We start from the raw sequence: 19,544 nt of genomic DNA on the forward strand, positions 1-19,544 counted from the left end.
GCTACATATAATTTATATAATTTCATATCATTTAGTTATATAATAATAAATATACACATCATTTGATTTAATAATAACCCAATTTCAAGCAAAAACAGAATGTTCTGACATGCTTTGTGAAATTATACCACGTAAACTTTTCAGAAGACAGTCAGCTCCCCTCAGAAACACATTCATATAAACCCCCAAATCAATATTGAGCATTTCTTCCAACTGTTTGTGCATCATGAACAGTGAGTGATCTGCCTGCTACAGTATTTTTCTCTCTGCGTCTGTCTTCAGCGTCTCTGGTCTGTTAACGGGTGTTTACAGACTTCATATTTTTACATAAATGACATTTTGGAAAATAATTGCATTGCAACGCTGTTTGCGCAAGTCCAGAACAGAGAGTTGCAACAAGGCAAAAAACGGCCGGTTGCTGATCGCGTAAAGGCCAAAGTATATTTCGGCCGTCCGCGCACCGTCGGCATTACGTTATTTTCGTCATCAGGGGGGCTCACGGACAGCCGCGCACCCCGTGGTACTGTGCATGTGTCGAGCTCATCTACGGTTGAGTATACTTTTGAAAGCTGTGCGGACGCGGCTGTGCACAAGACGGAAAAGAACGCTGAATGTGAAGTGTACCCGACCTTAAGTTCGGCCATCCTACACACATGTGACTGACCGCTCACTCGCACCAAGAGGAGGAGGAGGGGTCAGTGTTACTCTCTACACTGCACTCAGTCTGAGGGATTCCTACTCTTTCAGTCTTTGAGGAGACATGGAAAACAGCGCATGCCGCAGGAACAGTATAATGGAAAATATTAGTGGCATTTTCAAATCGCGGTATACCTTAAAACCGGTAATCGGCCAATGCCTAAAGCAGATTGTAATGTAATGGTCTTTTCGTTAAATTTTTTAAATGTATTTATTTTTATTATATTTTCATGTATTTATTTTTCCCCATTTAAAAAAAATACTGGTGGTTCCCAGACACTGGTTAAAAAACCCCTGGTCAAACCAATGTCATCCCTACAAGAAAATAAGAAATTAAAAGAAATTAAAAATAAGCTCCGTCCCTCCTCCAGCACTTTTTGTCAGGTTCCGTTAACATTTGCGAAGGTAAGTGGAATATGTCATTCTCATAAGTCCTTGCTGCGTCTAGAAGAGCCCTTTAGGCCCAGCATGCAATGGCAATTATGGTCCGGACTAGGCAGTGCTGTCATCTGCTGTTCCTGACTCATCGTTCCCCTGAGAGTGTGCCGCAGTGTGTGTTAACGGGACCTCACTGCACAAGGGACATCAGAGCCCCCAAAAAAATCCAAAATAGACAGATGTGACATCAAGAGTCTGGTTTGGCTCAATACAAGTAGGCCAAATGTTTCATTTTGTATAACTATTGATTTATCAGTTCTATAGTTCTGTTATTCATCTCTATGCTCATCTGATCTCCTACTGGGCGTCTACATCTATGCAAATCAGTCATCCACACTGTGTCCTAATCAGGCAGCGCAGCCACTAACCACACCAAAATGCACCGCACATCGACCATAAACAAAACCTAACAGTAAGGTTCAATGAGATCACTTCCTGTAACACAAGATATGAGCATCTGTCACCACAGGAAATAATTACTGCATGTTAGACACTAACTGTGAGTTACTATTAGTGTTTCCCTTGCTTCTCCCAGACCTGTGGTGCTATTCTACCACACAGAGGGAGCTGACAGAGAGCAACAGGCAAGTTTGTAAACTATAGTCTACCCAAAAAATGAAAAATCTGTCATCATGTGCTCATCATTATGCCCAATCCATGCGAGAGAGATAGAGAGAGAGAGAGAGAGAGAGAGAGAGAGAGAGAGAGAGAGAGAGAGAAGAGAGAGAGAGAGAGAGAGAGAGAGAGAGAGAGAGAGAGAGAGAGAGAGAGAGAGAGAGAGAGATGCGAGAGAGAGAGAGAGAGAGAGAGAGAGAGATAGAGAGAGAGAAATTCCCCTGACAATGAGTAAACTGGAAAATGTAAATGTGAAAAAGAGAGAAAGACCTCCTTCTTATGAGTCTCAGTCACACAAAAGCATTAGATCGCACTGATGTGAACAGGGCAGAGCATGACACTGAAAAACGCACAGATGAGGCATTATGGGATATGATCATTTAAGATGGTGAGAGCTGTCAGTGACCCAGTGAGAAAGCTCCAGTAGAAGAGCTGGCCTGGACTACATCACATCACATCCCCATGGGAACATGTGTCTGCTTAATGGAGCTGAACTTCAACAGACCTACGATAACACAATACAGAAATTCACAAACTCTAGAAAGAGTAATTGCAAAAGGACCAAACTCAAGTTAGAGATTTATAAACTCAATATCTTGCGTGCCTGATAAGAGCAAATGTTAAGATGTTTACAAAATGATTTCATACTAAATACTAAACTGTAAGAACGTTACAGACCCTGTCTGCTTATTGCCCAACATAACAATAGCAATCAATCAATACATTTTTTACGATGCCACACATATAAAATTGTATGTATATTTGTGAGTTTTATACATACATACATACATACATACGGCTGTCTATGATTTTTGCAGACAATGATGATATTATTGTTCACTGACAATAGGCAATATCGTTATTCTATCTTGTCAGTGAACTAGAGCTCTGTGTAGTTAATGCCGCTCAATCTGAAAGCAGGTGATGGTGATTTAATACTTATCACGGGACCGGCTTTACTGACGAGATGCGCATGACAATCGAATGCAATTAATTGCACAGCCCTAATATATATCTATATCTATAGATATATATATATATATATATATATATATATATATATATATATATATATATATATATATAGTGTGATATATATATATGTATATGTGTGTGTGTGTGTGTGTGTGTGTGTGTGTGTGTGTGTGTGTGTGTGTGTGTAGGTCTATGTATGTATCAGTCATTCATGTCTTTTGTAATATTGCTGTTGTGTGGTTTCATAAAACCATGAAGCCACTTGATCATAAAACACTGGTAAAATTAATTTAAGATAAAATCTCTATCACCTAAAATCCTCAATGATTCTATAAACTGCATTTAGCACCGTTTGCTGTGTGGCACCACATCAGATGGGTGAAACAGAGGGCTTAAGGATGGGGGCGTGGTGACTATTTATAGAACACTACTCATTACCTCACGCTCTGTTCACATCAACAGAGCTGTCCGTCAAACAGAGAGAAACAGGGCTGTTCCAAATCATGCTTGCGTACATGCACACAAAATATTTACATATTTATTTTTAGATTGTACATGTCAACAGAGGAAGCTTCTAGTCTAAATGTGTTTTTAGACTACCTCTGAATGTGGTTTCATTGATTGGATCACCAAACATTTTGTACCCCATTTACACTAGCAGGGTCCACTGGGGATAAGAGATGGATGGTCATTTGAGGTGTAAATGGGGTAACAGAAAAGCTATCCATGAACTACAATGATTGAACTACAGATGCATGTGAACAAAGAGTGCAACACAGACAGAAAGATGGAGAGAAGGACCTGAACGAGGCCTTCGGGTAATGTTTCTCTTCTGTGTGCACACATGCATATGAGAAAAACAGTTACACATTAAAACAAAAATCTGTTTCATTCACTGTTAAATATGCAGGGCCCTATGATTTCCACGATGCGGAAAATGCAGATGGAATCGCAGACTCCAGTCATAAAAATGGAATTCACAGTTTTTAATTAATTAATCATCGGTCATTACACTTAAATCAAATTGCGATATGGACTAGCATCTGTAAATATTAATCTGCAAAAATCGATAAAAAAAAATAAAAAAATCTTGCATATTCTGCGTGTCAATAGGTGCGTTTCCATTACAGATTTGCGCAAAACTTTGGCAATATTTTATAAAATGTCAATAAAAAAGTATTGCGAAATGACGGCGTTTCCATTAACCAATGTTATGCGACTAAAACATCAAGGCAACAGATTTTGGTGGGATTTTGGCTATATTTATTCAAAGGAGGTGTATGCGTGTATCTTTACAAAAGCAGCACAGAGAGCCACTTCAGAAACATGCGTGGCGCAGCTGGAATAAACAAGCATTGACTAGAGTGGCCGCAATCAGCTTTAGTAGCCATATCAGAACCACAATGCATCGCAGACGTGTGCAGTGTAAATTGTCTAAGCATTAATGGTAGGCAAAGCCCCTTACACTGGAGAGCGCCCACATATGAATTGTTTCTTGTAGGTTATAGTATATTGAAGAGTGATCATACGACTTTTTACATACGCCATGTGACCTGTAAATGCGAAAAAAAAAAACCTTTCCATTGCAGTTTTGCGAATTATTCCTTTCTCGCATTGCCTGAAAAACCACCTCATGTGAACGTAAAAACTTTTTTTGCGATATAGGGGCATTTTTGCGAATTTTCAATTTTCAATTTCATTTTTGCACAATTTGAAGGGTAATGGAAACGAACCTTCTGTTAATGAATGGCGGAGACACTCGGTTTCATTTACTACACACACACACACACACACACACACACACACACTGAAGCATGCGTGACACTCGCGATTATTTCAGCGTCTGTCGTCTCACTAAATGAGGATATAAACACATGAAAAACATCCCCAGAACTGCTCTGAGAGAGCATGAGCATTTGACCGTTTGCTTTGAGTAAAACTAGCGTCATATCATATACACAGAACTGTAAAGGTATTCACGGCAACCCGTCAAAATAACTCCGGTTTAATTTGAAGACATTGTGCCTATAACAATTTTTCAGTAGAATGTACATAGCCTACTACTACTACTACTAAAATGAAACAAACATTATTTTATAATTATTTTATATAAACAGTGTTTTATGCCTTCATTTGATAACCAGAAAAATTTAAAATGCACAACACAGAATTTCTGAGGAAAAAAAAAATTCATAAGACTGCTTTAAGAAAAAATTTAATAAATTAAGTTGTTTTATGCATATAAATAATTAGACATGCTAAAACAAAGAATTGGGTAACAATAAAAAATATGGTGTGAAAATTGGGTAACAATAGGGCCCTAAATAAAAAATAAATTTATGGTGTGTATGCGTTTCAAAATTAAAACATTTCATAGGGAGTCCTAAACATGTAAAATGGAAAAAAAAATTGGAATTTGTTAAAACAGAATTTTAATTCTTAAATTTAATATGCAATGAAAATGTGAAAATTTATTTTTAGATGTTTCATGATTTTAACAGAATTAAAAAAATGCAAACAAGTAGGTGACAGACTTGATGTATTTTATATATTAATGGTTTTGTGGAAGAATTGCATGGAAGAGGTTATTTATTTATTTATTTATTTATATTCATCAATTCATCACATAAACTCTCCACTCCATCACACCAACTTTCTTTTCAATTCATACCATGTTTTAATCAAATCACATTGTTGCTTCAAAATGAACTTAAAATTTGTTTGAAAAAAAAATATTTCATTGTACATGCATCCATGGGCCTCGTTTACACTTTAAATGGAATTCTGATTTTTTGCTCATATGTGACACAGATCAACTATGACAGTGTAAACAGAATGCATTCAATAAAAAATCGGATATGTGCCAATGCGACTGTCAAAACAGGCAGATCAGATTTTCATAGGGGACCACTAAATGACAATTTTGGTACTTCTCGCGTTTAATATTGCATGATTGAGGCAAAAGCAGCCTGAAAAAGCATTCGCTGACACCAAAATCCGAATAAAAAATCAGATGTGAAACGTAACAAGTTCCCAGACAACAAATGACTATCTGCTCTGTCTTATCTTAGTCCACACAGAATGTTAATCAAAAATGCAAATATAATTATATAATAATATATTAGTGGATATTTTGAAATCCCTGAAAACATAAAAAAAAAAAAAAAAAAAAATAAAAAACACTAAAAAAAAAAAAGAACAAACAAATAAATAAAAAAAAAATAAAACAAAAATCTGTAATTAAAATAAATTATAATAATAAGAAAAAGACGGAAGACTTCAAAAAAAAACTCTGTCGCTTTTTTTGTCCGATTCAAACAAAACATAATTAATTTTGAAGTTTTTAATGGACTCAGAATTGCATGGAAGTTTTGTTAGCACAGGTTATTCTTTGAAGTCATATTTTGGTTTAATTCTATGCTTCCCAGGTTTGTTTGAAGTCATATTTTGGTTTAAGGATATAGGCTCATGCTTCAAGACCTGCAGTGGTTTGTTTGAAAATTGTCAATATTTTGCTTTGAAGCTAATGACATGATTGACTGAACATTCTGCTATTGTGAACCTGAAAGCGGCTGCGGTCAATAACAGTAACTGAACAATAAAATGCTATTGTGAACCTGAAAGCGGCTGCGGTCAATAACAGTAACTGAATCCAAGGGAACAATGCAATTACCTAAATCATTGGCGGCAAGTGACTTTTACGAATTCATACAGCTTTCGATACAGTCATACAAATCAAAACACATGAGGGTCTTCGAAAAAAAAAATCCCTGTGTTATTTTGGGCTGCATTCTTCTATGAGGCTCGCTGAAGCTGATCACAGCAGTACAGTACGACTGATGGCAGAGGTTTAATTTTTAATGCGCTTTCCTACTGGCCATACACTCTCGAGCCTTCCTGTCTGACTGGCAACATAGTTACTCCCATCCTGATGCATTTTTCAACAGAGACGTTGAGCTCACATGGAAGAGAGAAGAAAAAAAAAAAAGTTCAGAGTCCCAGAAGACAAGGCTCGTGGGTAACCGAGGGAGATGTGTGGCTAACAACGCAACAGGATGCTTGAACAAGGAAGTGACGAAACATTCATCCCTCACCTCACGCTGATGTAAGAAAAGAATTACAGCGTGTCCATCTAAATGGCCTGGATGCTATACAAGAGCAAACCAATATCAAAAGTTACATGCATATACATTACAGTAGCGAACATCAGATGAACACGATAAACATCAGACGCTCAACATATGCATTACAAATGACAAAGTGCTCATTCTGAAATCTGAATAAAAAGATTTATGCTTTGTATACACATCCCATTTGCCTTGTACTCATTTTTTATGTAATTTTTTTATAGTGTTTTTATTCGTACTGTAGGCTAACTGCAAATGTTTCAACAATGATTTTGTTAACAGCATTAATTTTGAATTAGTTTTACCATCAGTTCAAGCCCGAAAGGGGAACTCCGCATTTGAACAGTCAATAGCAAATACTTTAATAACAAAACATACTTACAGTAGCTGATTCAGAAGCGCCAGATTGTTGTAGCAAAGTCTGAATTACCTCCTCTTCTAGGTTCTAGGGCTGGTCCGAATACCATTTTTTGAGCTTCGAAGCTTCGGTAGTGATCAACACCGAATATTTGAAGCTTCGGAGAGAGGGGGCTGAATAGGCATGGGCCGATTAGCGGTTTCAAGGTGTACCGTGATTTGAAAATGTTTCAAAGCCACTAAGATTTTTCATTATACCGTTCCTGCAGTATGCGCTGTTTTCCATGTCTCCTCAAAGACTGAAAGAGTAGGAATCCCTCAGGCTGAGTGCAGTGTAGAGAGTAAACTGACCCCTCCTCCTCCTGTTGGTGTGAGCGAGCGGTCAGTCAAATGGATGGCCGAACTTAAGGACTGCCCCCTTCACTCCAGCCTACACTTCACATTCAGCGTTCCTTTCCGTCTTGCACACAGCCGCGTCCGCACAGTTTAATGGAAAATATTAGTAAATTTTCAAATCACGGTATACCTTGAAACCGGTAATCGGCCCATGCCTATTTGACACCATGATTTTCGTAACCATCAAAAAATTGTGAAGTCTGAACCGGCCTTAAATTCCCTTGTAGCATTTAAAGGGGTAACACAACCATTGTTTCACTGCCGGAGCAGATGTAGACAAGAATGTCTTCTAATCGATTGAGGTGTTCTGTTGTTAACACAGAAAAGAAATTAAATTACACTTTCAGTTTTGATCGTACAGATAAGAGCAATACATCAATCAAATCTGTACTATTTTATTTGTATACTACAAACTTTTGCAAAAATAAAGAAAACAGAGTGCACTGTCTGCCACCTTGGTTCTGCTTGATCTTCAAGAAATGCAAAAATGATGTAACTCAGCAAATACTCAACACAGAGACATGTGAGAGATAGATCTATAGAAAGCTTGACCTATAAGCAAGTCTTAAAAAAAACAAATATTCGGGTAAAACACCACATCAAACAAAACAAAAAAATCCCTTCATTATATCTAATGCGACCACGCCCACGCACCAAGCGCGCTATTGATATTACAATCATCTACGTGAAGCTCGTGGTGGGTAAACGCCCACTTCACAGCAAACAAAGCAGCAAGACTGTACTTCACGTTTTTTAAATGTTACTGTTCGCTTTGCGCTGAGAGGAATAAGACTTAATTCAATTCAAGAAGACAGATGAGAGGAATAAGATTTGGATTACCTCAGAAAGAATAATGAAGCGGCTTGACCCAGCATAGATCATAAACATGAGTACTTTTTTCTATTATTAATCTACTTGTATTTGTTTTCATATAACTTGTACACATTTTACTAGATAGACTTTTTCCAAACTATAATTCCTGACTAAATGTATAATCAAATGAAACATTATGAAGTTTCATTTACATCATCTCAATGTTTCACGATGCCAGGAAGGTTTCTTTTTTTATGTTCTATAACATAGACAGCAATACAATATAAAAGTAATATGAGTTATAATGTTGCTAGCTTAATGTCAGTAAGAATGATTAGACAAAACTTTACTGTTATAGGCTATTCTCTGTTCACGAATATAGCCATATATGTTTATAACTACATATATTGCATAGGGCCACATACAAAGCATGCTTGTGTTTTTAAGAATGTAACTAAGCTTCTGTTCATGAATATCTGCTCTGGTGTAAATATTTTGAATGTGTTATACCCCGTCATTGGTGTTTGTGATTGTCTGAGGTATAAATGTATCAAGTAAGCTGTAAAGATCACTGATAATAAATGCGCTATGTGGTAATTGTATTCTTTTTTTTCCCTATAAATTACTACTAGTATCAGTGACCATCCCAATAATGTTAATAATGCAGCTTATTTGTGTAAACAGCATGCTTTTTTATTTCAGATAAAGGATAACCTGCAATCTCTTCAAAGTCTCTTCAAAAAATTATGTCCTTCAGAGCACATAAACAATATACATTTTGGAAATGCCAGGTATGTGATGTTCATTTATATATTTCAACATGACAAAATACCAGTCAAAACAGTTGAACAGTACGATTTTTAATGTTTTTGTAAAGAATTCTCTTCTGCTCACCAAGCCTGCATTTATTTGATCCAAAATACAGAAAGTTGCATTTGCTAAAGCAGTAATATTGTGAAATATTTTTACCATTTAAAATAACTGCTTTCTATTTGAATATATTTTAAAATTGTATTTATTCCTGTGATCAAAGCTAAATTTTCAGCATCATTACTCCAGTCTTACTCCAAGTGTAACAATATACACTATACCATTCAAAAGCTTGGAGTCAGTATATATAGAAAATAAAACTTATTTAGCACACAAGTGATGATAAATACAATAATCATGTTACAAACAATGCTGTTATTTCAATTAATCAAAAAACATCTCTTTTCAACATTAATAATAATAATTATTATTTTTTTTGAGTAGCAAATCAGAATATTAGAATGCTTTCTGTAGGATCGTGTGACTGGAGTAATGATGCTAAAAATTCAGCTTTGAAAGTCCCTAATAAACTGTTTAACTGCACTCGCAAGTGAATCTCAAGTTATTTTGTGGGATAATTAAATATATTCTAAATAAACTACAAACCTAAAAATACATACATTTATTTTGTCCTCACATTTTTTTCTTGTAACTCTTCCCTCTCAGTCACACATCTGGCTGAAAGGCTTTATGCAGCTCATTATGCGAGGCTTTGTCTTCTCAGGTGTGAATCACACTAATATTCATGATCAATCATGCCTACTCGCATATGCCCTTTCGAAACAAAAAGTGTCTTCGAAAATTTAAATCAATCTATTGTTTTCTGTGAGCGAGTAAACAAGATGATTTTCACATTCTGAAGCAAAAATTCTAGCCTACAAGGTCCACGTTTGACAGTCTTGTGAACAAATGTTCTGTATGTGTTTTATGACCTTATTTCAGTGAAATTTTAGTTTTTCACTAACCACGCATAAACATTTTTTCAAAAACACAATCATGCACATACATGCTATTTACATATTTTTGTAGCCCAGTTTATACTGAATATAGTGTTTTCAGACTTTAGCCATGTATATGTTTATAAGCAGCTGAAAAAAAGCACAAAAGTCAGGGGATGTCAAAACTTCTCCAGGCCCCCAAAACCCCTTAGACCCCAAAGGGTTAAAATAGGGCTGGGCGATATGTCGAACGATATGATCATGTGTATCTAGTCAGTAAAGCCGGTTCCCTGATTAGCGCTAAATCTGTCTATTAAATGCCGCTCCATTTGAAAGCAGGTGATGGCGATTTAGCGCTAATCAGGGAACCGGCTTTACTGACTAGATACACATGATCATATCGTTCGATATATCGCCCAGCCCTAGGTTAAAACTATTTTTCTGTGGTTTAATTGTAAATTATTTAAACAATAATATAATAATAACATATTATTATTATACTATTATTGTATTATTATACTAAATTGTATTCACCAGAACACAATTTGCAACAACAAAAGCAAAAGCTGCAAGTGTTGCCACCAAGTAGGCTTGCTGCGATAGTCTGTGTTGACGGTGTTACCGGTGTTAAGCCACAACACTGGTTACGTCACTTACCCACTGTGGCATCACCCCCAACCGTCTTTTATTTTTTTTTATAGTAATAAAATCATTTAATTAAGTTAGAGAATGGACACTACAATTAAAAACTGAAAGCGGCTGCTCAATGGAGCCTGCCGAAGGACAGTCACATCACAGATCAGCAGCTGGAGTCAGACATCATTTATCACATGAGGAGAGTGAGTCGAGCTGACTGACAAGAAGAGTGAGGTGAGAAAGACAAGACGACAGTGGAAGATTTCATTTTGAAACAAGATGCAAAAGTGTGCGTTTTTGAAAAGCCTGCTGGCTTTTCCCGTTTATCTAAGGTGCCTTTGTAAGCGTTTTTTATTTTAAATTCATTTCTTATTTGATTCCACAGTGTTTGCAGATTTTAACTTTATTTAAACTTTGTGTAAGTTATTTTGTATTAGGCCTATAGTATGGTGTATTTTATTTGGTTTGTTAATAAAAGTTCTATGTTTAATACGAGTGAGTTTGTAGTTGTACCATTTTGTTGTTGCCCATTCAAGCAATTGACACCATATTGCCTCTAATTCGGGATTTACAAGCTATTTAAAAGCAAAGGAACTCTAGGAAAAGAGGGAAAATCCCACCTGCCGCTGATATCGGTATTACCGGTGTTGTCACACGTCGATTAACCAGTGGGAAAATTTCCTCACCGTCACAACCCTACGACTAAGGTTTTCTCTTTTACTACTGTCAAGGTGGATCTACAGCAAGAAGACAATCTTTCTGAACAAGTTAGTTAAACTTTCAACACTTTCAACTACAATAGCTATTTAAATAACACCGGATGTGTTTTAACTGAACAGGCATTTGATGTTAACTCCATCACCCCTTAAACTGAGCACTGACCACAGAAATGCAGGAATGCATGTTCAATATGAACAATAGAGCCATGCTCTTGCAATGCATTGGTTAAGCATTCAAATCTGTATTTTGTCTACTTGCATGTGTATGTTTCTGGCATAAAAGCAACTAGCTAGAGTGAAGTAAATTAATAAAGGTCAAAGGTCCCCTGAGGTTAAAGATCATTCTGTGTTAGGAACAAAAACACAACCTCACTGAAAATGTAACAAAAAAGGGAGTTTACAAAGTTAACAGCCAGAATGAAGTACAGTGAAAGAATTGATTGGGCACACATTATAACACAGGCAGAGCGGTCCGTAAGGCTTAATCAGTAGCGCTAATTATAACGAGCTGGGTGTTTTCAGGCCACACTCTAACTCCCTGTGCTGCCATCAAAGGAGCGATGGAGGGCAAATCAGTTCAAAAACAGTTCAAAAAACTCATTTGAAGCTACTACATCATTAAGTCATATTTTAGAGGAACTAAGATTAGTCAAGATGGTGATTTGGACAGGCTGGAATCTATACAGAGGTTTGATCACTGAAACTCCTCTGAAACCTTGAAGAATAATGAAGTGGAAGATGATTGTAACCATTTGGCCGTAATAAATTCATGCATGCCTGGAAAGACTTGGGAGCGTGAACAAACACCTTTAGGTCTACAACAGAAACTTTTGCAAACTCTCCACAGGAGAAAATATACATGTGGTAGGGGTGTGACGAGATCCGATGTGTCTCACAAGAACATGATGATATCCTCGTACTACTGGCATGTGTCAAACCTTTCAGACATATTTGCATTACACTGGCTCGTTCACCAGTAGTGGTACGTAAGATATTTTATGTTCACCTGCGAATACAATATGCTTAACGTCACCTGCGGTTAAAAGAACACTCCAGTGTTTAACTAATCACCTATCTGAACGATCGGGATAGTGCTGCTTCAAGAAAGTTTATCAGTCTCACGTGTTTTAAGCCTGGTCAGCTTAAACATAAAAGTGTTTCAAGCCATTTAAGCTTGTTTATTTTTTTTTATTAAAGTGGAAATCAATTTACTAAATGTAAACCTGACTGACTGCTTCACTTCCACTTTAAAGGGATATGTTGTTGTTGTTGTTGTTTTTAAATAATGTTTGTGCAATTACTTGCCTGTCAGTTGAGTTTGTGGCAAAACATTTTGCAGTGTTAATATGTTTATTACTGCATATAATTCAATAAAATAGAAGTTTGTTAAAAATGCACCTAATTTTTTTTTTCTTCATTTTGTGTTTTTCAGTTGAATAAAAGACTATTGTCCCTATACATTTCATCATTGAGGATTTTTTTTTTTTTTAAAAAAGGTCTAAAAATCTAATCTCGTCTCATTCTCGTGAACTCAGGAACGTCTCATCTCATGGGATAAGTTTCTCGTCACACCCCTATTATGTGGTTTGATTTAATGTGTGCGTGTGTCTGAATTGAGCAGTGGCTTCAAGTTGGCCTAACAACAAAGCCCTTGTCAAAAGCAGATGACAACACCCATATACTACTACAAATACACAAAGACACTATTAACAGCCATCACTGGACTGTCCAAAAAAAACCAACAAATTTTCAACAACACCAAAAAAAAAGATCATATACATTGATGTTTTACCACACCTTCAAGAAAACCAACATATACTTATGCAAGCCTAATCTATACTTGGAAATCTTACTTATAATGTGATTCTGGTCGTAATAAAATTGATGCGATTCTATCTCTAGCACCAACAAAAAAATTTTTACACTAGAACAATAAAATGAAAAGCAGCATTTTGGTATGTAAGCCTAAAACCTCAAAAATGGAGAAAGAAAAATGAATCTGATTTTCTATTTATTTCAAAAAGATATAAAAATAATTTAGAAGAACACAAAGTAAACAAATCTAGATTGTAAATTTAACAGTCACAATTACAATTTACATGATACTAGTGATTCAATGATATGACTTTTTTCTTTTTTTAACACCCAAATTAAAGTTTGAGTTATAGAACTATTTAGGCTGTTTAAAGTGTTGTGTTTTCAGGTGATAAATGAATCAGTTGAAGTAAATTCTTCAGCAACAAGCTGCTTCTCGATATTTCAGCCATTAAATTTTACATACTGCTACCTCTAGCATCCTTTTTGGTGACAGTGAAGAGCATCCACACAGCTGACATATTTACCAGTTGTTGCTTATTCACATTATTTGTACAAAATTGACACTGACAGATTCGAAACACATCATCGAAAAAGCACTAATTAAATGAAAGTGACAATTTCCAAAACTAATTTCGGCCGAAACTGAAAATTAATTATTTATTTATTAATTAATTACATTTTTTTTTTTGCCCCCTTTTCAGCTGCCAAAATTTTGGTGCATCACTATATGATTTCAATCATATTAAATACATTATTTCCTGTCACATTTTCTTTAATTAACATGTTGCCAACTTAGAAATTCTGGACTTGAAACAATTCCTGAACTTATGCTACTGTGGAATGATATTTCCATAAAATATCCAAAAAAATCCTTCTAAAATAAATCATTAAATTATATTAAGTTATGCTCTATTAAATTAAATAATCATTTAATTAAATAATTATGCAAGTCAATTAAACATCAACCCATATTTGTAGATAGAGCAGAAATATGATTCAAACTCAAATCAGGACATAAAAAATGAACAGAAAACAGAGGCAAATGTTGCTACAGCAATATTTAAACAGGTTGATGTTGAAACCGATAATGCTGACATACAAGTGGATTTCCTGGAATGAAAACATGGTTCTCGATGCAATTAATTTAGGAATGCCCCAGTTACCAAACATGCAGCAATCAGATAAGAGCATCTATAAAGGATGTGTGTGAGAGTAATAAACCATTAAACCTTGAGTCACACAGACACACAACTGTCCCAGAGTTCACCTTAATCAGTCACCAGCCTGACAATAAACTAACTAAACTAAACTAAAAAGTCAATCTGAAACCAACAGTATAGTGGTCTCAATGTCCACACATCAGTACTGAAGAGCTTTACGGTAGATAGGTAGGTACAGACCCTCTTGAGGAACCCTGGATTAAGTGCTTTGATCAAAAAAAGGAAAATGCTGATAGTTCAAGGATCACCACTTGCAGGGCTCAAACCTACAACCTTTCAGTCAGTTCTTCAGCATAACCTGCTTAGATCTTTAGGCACTAGCCTTTTCTGCTATGCTTGTGAACAAATTCATTCTGTTACAAACATAAAAGCACAATATGTGCACTCAAGGATATCTAATTTACCAGCTACCAAGTGCTTCAATTAAAAATTGTAAATATATTTCAAAGTTATGGCACAAACCTTGCAAACAAAAGTCTAGCAACCTGGTATTTTGGAAACACTTCTCCCCTCATCACACTCCTAAAATCTCAAGCACACGCACTAAGAAGGTTTCAAATTTAAAATTAGGATTTTTTAATAGCTCTGAATGACTTCATTACCTACATAAAATGAGTTAAAATGGGTGCCTAGTAAACGCATGTAAAACAGAGAGTAATCATTCATAAGGTTCATTGACACAACACAAAGCGAGACGGGAAACATTTACTTGAAAATTGAGCCTGCTAATTTAAAATGAAATTGTATTCCACAAATACCATAAATATATTTGCAACTCACAATGAATGAAGAAGTTTATCTGAATGTTTATCTAAATATCACAAATGTAGGATTAAAATGAATATTTATTTCAAGCACCAATTTTTTTTGGCAATTATTATCACTGAAACTATCACCTTAACCATAGCTACATAACATAGCATCAGTAACTATAGCAACAGCTGACTCAGGTACTTCTGGCATTATCACTAATAGCCAAAGCATTATATAGGCCTACCATTCATGTTTTCTGTAGAATAATAATAATAATAATAATAATAATAATAATAATAATAATAATAATAATAATAATTTAAAAACTTAAACTAAAAACTTTAAAAAACTTAAAAAGTTTCCAGAGTTTTTGTATAATTTGTATTATAAAATCAGCACGACATGACATACATTAAGCTCTGAAATGGACCCTGTTTCACCACTATCTAAAAAGCAGAAGTGCTTATGATTATCTGTACTAGGCCTACCTCATTACATGCATGTTTCTCAATGGAAAGTCTGGCTAATTTCTGTGAATCGATTCTTTCAAACAGTTCATTTAAAGGATTCAACATTTTTTTTTTTTCAATTAAGCTGTATTAATGGCAAGTATTGTAATTTTATCTGTCAGTTTATTACAGTCATCAATAGAGGTATATGAATATATTCGAAGAAGATCAGATCATTGTTAACCGGATCATTAATAGAAACCGAACTGGTGTGACAAAGACGGTTCTCGGTTCAATGAGTTATAATAGCCCAGTTCTGTCGAACTGATTCGAGTCACAGGAATGATTCATTCGGACAAACACTGACAATTCATCAGTTGAGTTTAAACAACTCATCATGACCACAAGACAAATCATGAAGAAAATGCATAGAAATCGTCAATAATTAGCCTGTAACTTAGCCTTTATGAGAAGATATACTGTATGACTCACATTTAAGATTTTATAATTCAATCGCGCCAGCTGCCATCACTACTATCATCATCACTTATATCTTTACAACAACAAATGAAGCCAAAAACGACAATAGCCTACTAGTTCACATACAACGCCAAATAACGGTAGAAAAATGTACCTTCATCCTCATGGTGAGATGTTTCTATCCTGCGCTCCTCATGAGCATATAAACTTCATGATGATCTCCATCCGACAGAACAAACGCTGCATGTGTGTGAAAGAGACGCGCGGCTTAAAATAGCTACACAAGGAGCGGGGGCTGAAGACGAGGAAGAGCCAAGGACACCCATAAACAGCCCAACATGACATCAGCCCTCACATCTCTGTAGATGTCAAACTGTATGCGATTTCATTTTAACGACTGAAGTGCGTAGCGTCTTGCATTATAAACGAATAATGCTTCTCACGCGCCCCCTTTTTTTTTTTTTTTTTTTTTTAAATATGTCCGTAGCTATGCATTGAAGTTATACGAATATGAAAGTATTGAGGATCTGCGCTGCAGAGGAAGTGAAAGTTTGGGTGGTACAGGGCTGAGAACAGTTTAGCAAACTGACTACCTTTGCAAAGCGACAGCAGGTGTTAAGTTAAAATAAATCAACTCCGTCCTGACATCCGGATCCCTGAGTCGTATTTTATTATTTTTGCATGACTTTGAAATGAATGTGCACGGATATATGTTACGCAGAACCTTTGACAGTTTTATCCACGAAACACATGGAAATGCAGTAAATGATACTGACCTCTTTTCTGTAGCGTGACTGGTAGCTCAAGGGCGAAATTCACCGTCCTAAAGACATTTATTCCAGCCGGGAATGGATTGTTTTAAACGTTTTGGTGGCCCATTATCGCCTGTCTGTCTGTCTATCTATCAGACTTCCTGGATGAATAGCCGCGTGCGCATATAGTGAAGTTCACTAACACATATGGGCCTACATTCGCTCACGGAAATAAGTGCATGACATATTAACCCAGGAGTCTATGCAAAGCACTCTTATCCTCATTCTTCATTTTTGTCTTCATTTTCTCTCATTTCAATTTCAGTGTTCAAATGTTACATTTGCCAGAAATTTACTATTCACTATTAAAATGCAGGAAATAATAGCCTACTTTGCACTTTTAAAGAACTGTGTGTGTGTGTGGGGGGGGGGGTTACATTTTTGTGTTAGCAAGTCCAATGCTTTTCCAACTTAAAAGTGCAAAATAAAGTGTAAAAATTAATTGTGTCACATATTACAAAAACGATCTAGTATGGATATTAGTCTTTAGAGCACATGAAAACTTAACCATTAAAAATGCATGAAATCATTAAAGAATTTACGTATGTCAACATAGGCTACGTCACAAAAACAAAAATTCTGGATATACTGAATTTAATCTGGGAGTGTAAACAAACACTATGTATCACTTAACCAGTTGTAGTCAAGTGGTTCTACTTTATGAAGTCTAAGGTTCACCCAGGGAAAATCAATCGAGCGCAGAGCTAATCTATGGAGAGACGAATAGTGACAACAGATACGATAAAGACGCTTTTAATTCACGGCGCAGCATATCACAAATATAAAATACCCCTGCAAGACAAAACAGTTGAACTGGCAAAGCCACAATAAATGTGAAACCCAAGAAAAAAACGGCCTTACCAAGTCAGCGAAGCTTTATCTTTAATCCAGGTCCAACTCCATAGAAGTCCGGTTAAAAGCAAATGTCTTCAGGCGAATGAACGCTCTCCTCAACGATGAACAGTACAAATCCACCTTATTTCTCCTGTAGCCCTTGTAAGCTGGATTGTTGGGGGAAATAAACTTCCAAAGTCATTGCAATTGGCGTCTTGGTGCTCCTACACCTGAAAATGCATCAACCTTTTTTATTTTCAACAGACGTCATGTCTATCTCTCCCGTCAGTGTGATGATAAAACGTCCATACAGGTCGTGTTATGATATCCAGAATAAAGACTGTACTAAACCCCGCGCCACTGACAAAGACCCGACAAGCGTCTCTCGCTTTTAAAACCCCATCGTACCTGCTACAAGGTAACAGCACTGACAAACGAGCTCACGAGTACAGCTTTTAAACTCACCGCCGCCGCCTGCCGGTCGAGTGAGGAACAAGTCATAAAGACACAATAGAGATGACACAGTGGCAGATTCCAGAAGGGGTATGATAGGATTATAAACTAGTGTAATGATAATTAGATCGAGGATTTAGCGTAGATTACCTCGCATGGCCAGTTAATTTAATTTTTTACACTATTTATGCGTACCATGTGTCTGACCAAGCATGAGTTGGATCAATTTTTGCTGAATCTTACCGTATTGTTAAACACCTGTTATTCCAATCTGTGAATCTAATAGCTAAATGGTCACCTAACAAATATATTTTATGATGATTTTATAATTATTATTATTACAATTAGCTATTATTATTAGCTATAATTATTTTGTTGTTTTGTTATTGTTGTTCTACCTATTTTATGTTACACAGTTTGTTTCTTATTGTAATTTGTATCAAGTTTCTAATTTGATTCTTTGCTATTATTTGTTCTCTAATGTCTTTTATTATTATTATTATTATTATTATTATTATTATTATTATTATTATTATTATTTCTAGCAGCAGCAGCAGCGACGGCAGCAGTAGTATGCCTGTTTTATGCAACACAATCGAGAGATGCTGTTCCAATACAATTTTAAATACATATCTAATACAGATTTTCTAGATTTTATAAATGAGTCAGTATCACTTATTTCACTTACTACATGCTTGCTCATGAGGAAAACATAATTGGCATTTATGATGATAAATAATTACAAAAAAGTGTGTGAAAACATGACGAATACATGAACTTTGCACAGTGAATGAAACCAGTAAAGCCTATTCAAACCAGTCTGTGGAATGGAAATGAAACTCAGTGTGCATTCAAAACAATAAATATTACAGACAAATAATGGCACTAAATCACTGATGAGCATGTCTTATCTTGTATGTCTTTTCATAATGACATTAATACGCTTACCTGACCGAGATAATAGTGCATGACTGAAGGGCAGAAGTGTGTAGCCTACAGACAACTTCAGATAATATTCATGTTCCTTGAATGATAATAACAGCAATACATTTGAAACGCGGAGAGACTACTCTCTCTCTCTCTCTCTCGCTCTCTCTCTCTCTCTCTCTCTCACACACACACACACACACACCCTTAAACAAACACTAACTAACTCGCTCTCTCTCTCTCTCTCTCTCTCTCTGTCTCTCTCTTTCTCTCTCTCT

The 19,544-nt window shown here is 35.9% G+C and overlaps 1 protein-coding gene across 3 annotated transcripts in view; it reads right to left on the reverse strand.

Annotated features, from left to right (window-relative positions):
- The window catches only part of taok3a (TAO kinase 3a), a 73,019-nt gene extending 54,686 nt beyond the window's left edge, over positions 1-18,333 (reverse strand). Inside the window, exon 1 of one of the 3 annotated variants that reach the window (XM_042753420.1) lies at positions 17,914-18,333. The gene's annotated coding sequence lies outside the window, so the exon portion shown is untranslated. Of the gene's footprint in view, positions 1-16,394; positions 16,959-17,016; positions 17,267-17,913 lie in introns of those variants that run through there. The other 2 variants (XM_042753429.1, XM_042753438.1) reach the window with 2 other exon arrangements.
- Positions 18,334-19,544: the final 1,211 nt, after the last annotated feature.

The sequence above is a fragment of the Cyprinus carpio genome, chromosome A5 (assembly GCF_018340385.1).
Source record: "Cyprinus carpio isolate SPL01 chromosome A5, ASM1834038v1, whole genome shotgun sequence".
Taxonomy (NCBI): Eukaryota; Metazoa; Chordata; class Actinopteri; order Cypriniformes; family Cyprinidae; genus Cyprinus; species Cyprinus carpio.